Raw genomic sequence first — 8475 nt, 5'->3', positions numbered from 1 at the left:
TGTAACCCCTCCAAACTTGATTACCTCGACTTAATGACATGCCCCGAGCCCTGCTGTTGATGTGGCATCAAAGAAAATAACCAGGGTGCGATTGCCAAGGCTGGGGCTCTCATTAAAGCCACTGTGCCAAGCCATTAGCTAAGAAGCAGCATGTGGAAGTACTCAGGCTGTGTTAGGGAGACTGCTGTGAAGATCACCTACTGACTGTGCCGGAGAGCTGCAATTACTACGTAACAGATAATCTCTTGTGGGAGCTCAGATTTATTCGATGTGACTTTTCCTCGTGGTGTTTGTGTGTTAAATCCCAAGTTTCCTGATTATCTCAAGTCAGAGATGTGACAGGACTATAGAACACACATCCATCATATGGTAACACACAGTTCCTTCCATTTGAAGCACAACAACCGCAACACTGGGCGTATTGTTGACACTCAGACAGGAAGTAGCAGTCAGGGACTTTATAGTTGAAACAGACTTGCATACAGTATGTGACCACTCACATTTTATAAGTCCAACAGCAGCCGTCTTAAAGTTCTGCCTCAATTTTGTGCTGGACGACATCAGGACGTCAACATCTGTATCACTTCGTGACGGCACTTTGCACAGTTGTGATGCTGTCTTATTCATGTTAAAAGATTATGTTTAATCCCAGGTTTAAACGGGATTTTCTTCAGAGGGAATGTTTTTAATCAGTATTCATTCAAATGACTCAGCACCAGAGGGTGAGCATGCTAATTTCCTCTTTGTTTGCTTGATTCTTTTGCCAGAGCTGCCATTTCCAGTGCAACTGCATGACGCACATCCATCTTATAGCCATTAGCAGGGCTGTTAGCATTAGGGTTTGTAGCTATTAGAGGTGATTCTTATACTCATATAATAGATCAATTAAAATTCAGCAAATTATATATAAAAACTTCTATCAAATCAAAGTACAATATGTGAACATCATCTCTGCAAAGGTTGATCAAGTGAGGCCAAACCAAATAAGAGAGGTTTTAGTACAGACCAGGTCTCATTTGGCACCATCTGTGTCATTTGTATTTTCCCATGTATAAAACTAATGATTTAATTTAATTTTTTATCACTATGAGTGTTCAATAAAACAGTTTATGGCTTTGTTTGAAAGTTCAAATAGACGTCTATATATATTCTAATTTTTGTCCACAAACCAAAATTATTGAGTTCTTTAAACCATTTATGGAAACAATGATCTTTGACTATGAATACATTTCATGAACTATTCATTGTACACTGAAGCCTTTTGTTAAACAGTACGAATATAAATAGTACAGTATGAGTATACTGTAATGGTAGAATCTATGGGTTTTAGGTTTTCTTGAGTTGAAAACTACATATAATTGGGAAAAACACTGGAAGACACTGAAGCAACTGATTTAGCATGAGAGATTAATTCTGCAGTTCGTACTTTTCCTGTCCACCTACACCTGCCCAAAATGCAACGTCTGGATCTGTACAGTAATTAAAGCTTTGCACTGCCTCCGCTCCAAACTCTCCCTGAAATGTTCTGTCTTTGGTGCCTCTAGAGCTTTCCATTAAATTCAATTTTTGTAGTGATCATAAAAACCAAAACTTGCAAACATCTTGTGCTTTAAAGTTTTTTTTTTCTTTTGGAAAGAATAGCTTTTTCCATCTTCTTCCAGACTTGAAGCCAAACTAAGTTAACTGGCTGCTGGCTCCAGTTTCAGATGTAACAGAAGGACATGACACTGCAATAAATCCTCTCATGTAACTTTAACTGTAGTTGCCAATAGCAAACATTCCTTAAAAAAAAAAAGAAAAAAAAGCAGTAGCTCAAAAAGAAGATAGCAGAGTTGTGAAATACTAGTGAATAACAAAGAAAATGCATTTTCTGAGGTAAAACAGTCTTTTCCACGTGTTTAAACTATTCAAACACTAATTGTGTGTGTAAAATTCAACAACTCATCTTGCTGTCTTCACCCCAGCACCAGTGCCAACATCTAATATAGCAAATGGAGAAATCTTCTGGGAAACCTTTTACGATGAGGGTGTTCACATTCTACAGCTCATAGTAATTCTATGCAAGATGGTAAATCTGTTCATTGTGGTTTAAGAAGTCGGTAAAATGTCACTTTAAATTTCAGGCTAATGTTGATTTATGCTTTTGGCTGGATAGACCCCTGGTTTTTTTCTCACATAGTTTATCATTCTTTTTTTTTGCCCTGTCTCATGAATTTTATTTCCCAGCACATTGCTGTTGATGAGCACTCAAAGCTGCTTTGAACTACTATTCTGTCATTCACCCACAGTTCACTCACACATCCACGTTGACCACATTGTTCAGTATCAATTTACACTGATCGGCCCCAACAATAAAACATATAACTGGTTCAAAAGGTGTTTCTTAGTTAAAACTTCAATTCAACAGGTGGTTCGCCCCAGCCAAGTCCTGGGTGAAAAGTGTATGACTCCCCTTTCCCAGCACCAAATGACTACCAGCCATAAAATGCCATTTTAAGGCATTATTTACAGTCTGACAGAGGGTGGTGTGAGGGAGAATCCCTTAGTACTTGACCTCTTATGACGGAACCTTTTGTGTTGGACGAATCAGCTCCAAGGACCCAACTAAACATTCAGACGAGCAAACAGTCATTCCAACTGTTGCTAGGCAAGAAAGACAGAGACAGAGAGAAGGGGCTAGCTCTGTGCATAGAGTCTGATTTTAGTATGAATGGAACTGTCATTTTTTAATCCTTCTCTATAGCTGCTATAGAGCTATAATATACAAAGCTATAGAGCTATAATATAGCTCTATATTATAATACTAGCTATAATACACATTATAATACCCTTCCTGATGCTTTTAATTGCATCAGGAAGGGCATCCGCTGTAAAAATCTCCACCTAATCAGATGCGTGGGTCATCTGCTCTAGCGACCCCTAGAGAAGGGGCAACCGAAAGATAATAATAATAATAACAAAAAAAAACAAAACTGTTCTTGACATGGGCAGGTACTGTAAACTTGTTAATTTTACTATTTTGAGTACCGGAACTTTTCACAAGATTCAGGTATTCTTTAGGTTGTCCAACCAATTCATTATTACGGCCCAGAATAATCATTTCTCAGGGTGCACTACATGATGTTCACCCGTTCTTACAAGAGTCTAGTGTATGTGTCTAAGTGTTTTAATTTGTATTGTTATATAGAATATCTATTAAAAGTGTTAAAACCTGGAGGACAGCATAATACTGTAATACTGTAGACTGAATATTTAAATGAACAGATCTCTAACATCTTCTGGTGTCTTTTATTTAGTGAAGATTTTCCTAATTTTATGTTTAAAGCTTTAGTAATACCGACAGACATGCATGCCTCATATGGGTTAGGGGAATACTGACAATTAATTTTTCCCACTTCACACATTTATAATAAATTACACTCTGGTGACTATCCCTTTAACTCTAAAGGATTCTCTGCACTAGCTTGATGAGTAGTTGCCAAACTTCAGCAGATGTTGCTCTAGCAGATGATGGGGATGTTGTAGCCGGGCATCTTTTAATCGCTCTCTTTTTGTGTTGACTTGAAAGGGTGTGAGTTTTCACTGAGGACGTTCAGTGGTGATTTCAGTCTTAATGGGGGTCAGCTATTGCCCCTTGTCTGCAGGGGCAATAGCAAATGCTCAGCGAATGGCTTTGATGACCATGAAAACTAGACAGCAGAAAACACATGTTGCCGCTGAACTTCAGAGGAACTAAAGGTGGTATTTTCCACCATCATCGAAAAAACATCAGATGATGTCATGGCTTGCGGAGGCACGGTGTTGTGTTGTGTTGTGTTGTGTTGTGTTGTAGTGCATACATGACATGCGCGTCTGCTTATTTGACATATGTGAGTTATAAACACTCGTTTATGAAGCCAACAAGAGAAGGTCCTTTGGCATTCTTAGCAACAGTGCCTATGGAGTTGTTTGCTTTTATTTGTACTTCAGCATGTGATGTATACTATTATACGTCCAACAGCTGACAGGAAATGAGTCTGTACACACTTGCGACACACACACACACACACACACACACACATAGTGTGTGATTCATGCTTTTCCACAGTACAAGTAATAGTTCAATAAAAGTGGTTTACACAGTCTCCATAGCCTCATCAGTTGGAAGAAAGAACAAAAAGAGGTCAAGTGTCACAGCAGTGTTAGCTGGAGCGCTGGTTACAAACCTGGGGATGCTGGACTCCGACAGCACGTTTTTAATTTAATCTAATGTAAGATTTACCAAATAAATAAATAAATAAACACATACTGCTGCAAATCATAAACTGCCGTGAGCTTGTTTGAATGTCACTCCAGTGTCACTCCACATGTTGTGGCTGAAGCAGTTGTCTCTGGTGATACAGGCTACAACACAATAGTAGTGGGTTAGTGCTGCCGCCTCACTACAAGAAGGTCACCGGTTTGAATCCTGGTTTGACCAAGGGGGCCTTTCTGTGTGGTTTGCAAGCTCTCCCCTTGTTAGTGTGGGTTTTCTCCAGGTACTCCAGTTTCCTCCCACATTCCAATCCATGGCGCTGGGATGGACTGGCCACCTGTCTTTCGTCCCCACCTTATGTCAGCTGGGATTGGCTCCACTCCTCTGCGAGCCTCATGGAGGATAAAGAGGTAGACAATGGATGAATGGAATCATTTATGTACAAACCTCAATGCTTCAGACAGTCTGAATATCAAAGTCATTATTGGTGGAATATTTTGTGCCACAACAAGCACCGGAGTGCTAATACTGGGGATTCACCCTGGAGCCTGGCATTTAGTAGCGAACCTATCTATGGTCCAACTAAATCTAATGTCACTACGTCAGTGTCTGAAGTAGGAAGAGGAGGATGAAGATTACTTATTTGTAATAATCTGTAATCTGCCTCCTGTGAAAAGTCTGTAGCTTACTTTGCTTGGTACTTGGTGTGGTTGGTCCTCTAGACCACTGCTTTAGAGCACTTGCTGGAACTGTTGAGAGGAGATTAGCTGCCCCTGTTACCTGAATCCAGATTTGGGTAAGTGGATGAAGACAAGACATTTTGTTCCCTTGGGTGTAAATTCAGTGTAAATTCAGATTATTTTCAACATTACAACTTTTTAACCGGTTTAACCTTCAGATGGTAGTACTGCAACCAATCCCAGTTGGACAGGTGACAAACAATGCACACTAACATTCACACCTATAGTCAATTTAGAGTCTCTAATGAACCTCTTCTCAGTGAGCAACAATGCTAACCACTGCAGCACTTTGCTACCTTCACCTGGATGTTGTAGTTTTAAATTTTAACACTAACTAACCCAGGAAAAAAAAAATAATGTGGTGTGTGTGCAACATCACTCTGTTTTAATTTGCCCTATAGCAAAACAATGTGGAAAGTTACTAGATTTAGAGAAGACATAAATATCAAGACTTATTTTGGTACAAAGACAAGAATGTTGTATATGAAAAGTTTGGGTTTGAACATCGTGACCACTTGTATGTTACATGTTTACATTGGCAGAATCTCTGGTTGGACTGATGTCGACTAGATTAGTGGCTTGCCTGCATTTGAAAGGCATGCAGTCATTATACACTGAACAGTAAAGTACAAGGAAGGTTGTTCCTGTCATGAGGTTTTTGTGGAAGATTTTCTTTGTTCTCAGGATTGATTAAGGAGGAGTGATGTCAGTTATTATCATTATTGAAACAGTTTGGAAACAGGCTGGAAATGTCAGTATGTAAAATAAACCCGATTAAGAGTAGCTTCCAGAGCTGTGTGTATGAAATGAAAGCACGACAGGAGTCACCACGTACACTGAGCGGACACTCTGACAAATATACATAATGCCCTTCCTCACTAATGTGATCGGGTGTAGTGAGTTTAGATGTAGCTTTTTGAAACAAGCAGTTGGGTGTATTACAGGCTGCCTTCACTGGCTTATGATTAAATCTTTTCTAAGACTTAAAAACTGACTCATTTTCATGTCCAGGAAAATGTCCCTTCTGTACAGCATGTTTTAGGGCTCTATTATTGTCTTTACAGTTTTACATGGGATGTATCCTCACTAGGCTGGTTAACCCAGCCCATCCCAGCACCACAAACAGAAAACCATTTCAGATCAAAGGCTGGTAATGAAGTCAACCGCCAACTGCAGGTCTCGCGGCACATGCGAGACGGAAAACTGCAAACGTTTACTTTCCTCAACATCAGTCAGCCGTAAATTAAATAGACTTTAAGACTGTGATTTCTTCCCATCTTGGATTCATTTACCCACAATCTGGGCTCTTAAATGACAAAATCATCATCGACTTGTATATTCTGCCTATTGTTTCTGCACGTTCTGGGTCTTTTATCCACTTATCGCTGTGCTGCCTTCAGGTGATGTCGGAAAAACTAAGTCAAAAGTGAGGAAGTCAGATTTTCCATGTGAAGCAAATGCTAGTGTTAGCAGGTGTTTTTGTCTTTTGGGATTCATATATATGTAAAAAAAGATTCTTCCGTCAAGTTTCACTTGGGAATAAAGGTCACTCTGCGCCCACAACTGTATATTTCAGTTTGCAAGTCTGCAGCTAAGCTCCCAGGAATACACTGGGACCAATTTATCCACAAGAGTTACTTAGGTCAGACAGTGTGGGAGGACACAGGGAATAGTTTCTCAATCTTAATGCTTGAACTTAAATGGCGCACAGCAGTACAGACACATCTTTAGCCTAAGATGAGGATGACTGACTCCCACATGAAGTGAACAAAAGATGATATAACGCTTCACAAACGCATTCTCTGCTGGCGTGGGAAAAAAGCCGCAGGCTATTGCAGGATGTTGATAATGTAACTTGCCTGGCTTAGGCATGCTTAAAGGTGCAGTGTGTAACATTTGCAACGTAAGTGTGTTGGAGTGTGTAGCGTTCAGTTAGCATCAATCATTGTTCATTGTGGGCTATTGTAAAAACATGGTGGTCCAAAATGTGTTTATAATATACATTTATTGTACCCATAATGTCTGCCAAATTAAAATAATTTCACTTAAATTTTACACACTGGGCATTTAAGCATGCATGCAGCATGCAGGAGGCAGGACATTCACTCATTTACATTAGCTGTAAATGATCCAGTTTGCCCTGCTACGTTCTCATATTACCTCATTTGGACATTAGGAGATTAGACTAGGGAGCTTGTAAGAGATTTTCCAGATCGACCAGCTGACACTTACATTCTCCAATACATAACAGTCCCTCTGGTGAATGTCCAGACTTCACTTCATATCTGAATGCAGCTTTGGTCATTAGCGCTGTAGTTGTCGGATAATTTAATCACCAGCTGAATCACACTGTTCTTATCTGTCTAAAGTAACACAATGCAGGATTTGCTCTTGGGTCCGCCCCACAGTTGGTAAACGGTCGTAAAATATATGACAAGGTAACATATATGCAGTAAAGTGGAATTATTTTTGTGGCACAAATTGGAAACCAGAAGTTACATAGTGCCAGTGTAGGCAATGCAGAACTTCTCAGGCTTTGACAGAAGTGACATTCACCCTGGTCTGAAATGAAGTGTCATCAAATGCGTCAAGGTTGAAATCCTACATTGTGTCGCTTTAAACGAATCACCTTATTTAATGTAGTGTATGTCACATGCAAGTCTGCAGTGGTTTATGTTGTGGACTGAAATGAACACAATCATGCTGTTTCAAAAACAAATGTTATACCTTTTTTTTGGCAAAGTACAGTTAGGAATTTTGACAGACTGCAACTGTCCTGTACACTTTACTTATGTGTCATTGTATATCAGCAGTGACTGCACAATCTATATGCAGGAGCAGTACTTGAGGATACTTGTTACTGGCTATCTGATGCTGAGATTTTAACTCTCCACTTACAAGCTCTAATTTCTCTTGGACATTGACATGCTCTCAAAACCAATCGCCCAACGTGGGGCTCGAACCCACGACCCTGAGATTAAGAGTCTCATGCTCTACCGACTGAGCTAGCCGGGCTACATTAAGTCAATGCTAACAATAAAAAATCAATATCAGCAATATCAGCAATGAAAACATAAATGTCAAACATTTAGAAGCAAGAGTCTCACCTGCAGTACTCAATGAAATAGAGTTATGGAGGGAGTGGCAACGGTGGCTCATTGGTGGAGCGAGTCATCTTTCCACTTGAAGGTTGTGGGTTTGATTTACGGCTCAGCTAGTTAACATGCCGATGCGTCCTTGGGCAACACACTTGACCCCACATTGCTTCTGATGGCTGTGCTGGCGACATGATAATGAGTGTCAATGGGTGAATGGCAAAACCGGAGTGTAAAGCAGCTTTGAGTGGTCATCAAGAATAGAAAAGCGTTATATCAATACTCCTCAGTGACCATCACAGAGCATATTAAGACCTGTGGGTGCTCAGAAAACCATGTACAGGTGAGAGATTTGTTGCAAAGCTATGATCAGCTCAAAAAGCACCACATCATTTGCCAGTATCTC

The 8475-nt window shown here is 40.0% G+C and overlaps 1 non-coding gene across 1 annotated transcript; it reads right to left on the bottom strand.

Annotated features, from left to right (window-relative positions):
* Positions 1–7916: 7916 nt before the first annotated feature.
* trnak-cuu lies at positions 7917–7989 on the bottom strand. Its single transcript has one exon. It is a non-coding gene; the product is annotated as a tRNA-Lys (tRNA).
* Positions 7990–8475: the final 486 nt, after the last annotated feature.

The sequence above is a fragment of the Solea senegalensis genome, linkage group LG11 (genome assembly GCF_019176455.1).
Source record: "Solea senegalensis isolate Sse05_10M linkage group LG11, IFAPA_SoseM_1, whole genome shotgun sequence".
Taxonomy (NCBI): Eukaryota; Metazoa; Chordata; class Actinopteri; order Pleuronectiformes; family Soleidae; genus Solea; species Solea senegalensis.
Note: the sequence above shows the minus strand (reverse complement) of the source record. Positions and strands in the feature narration are given on the sequence as shown.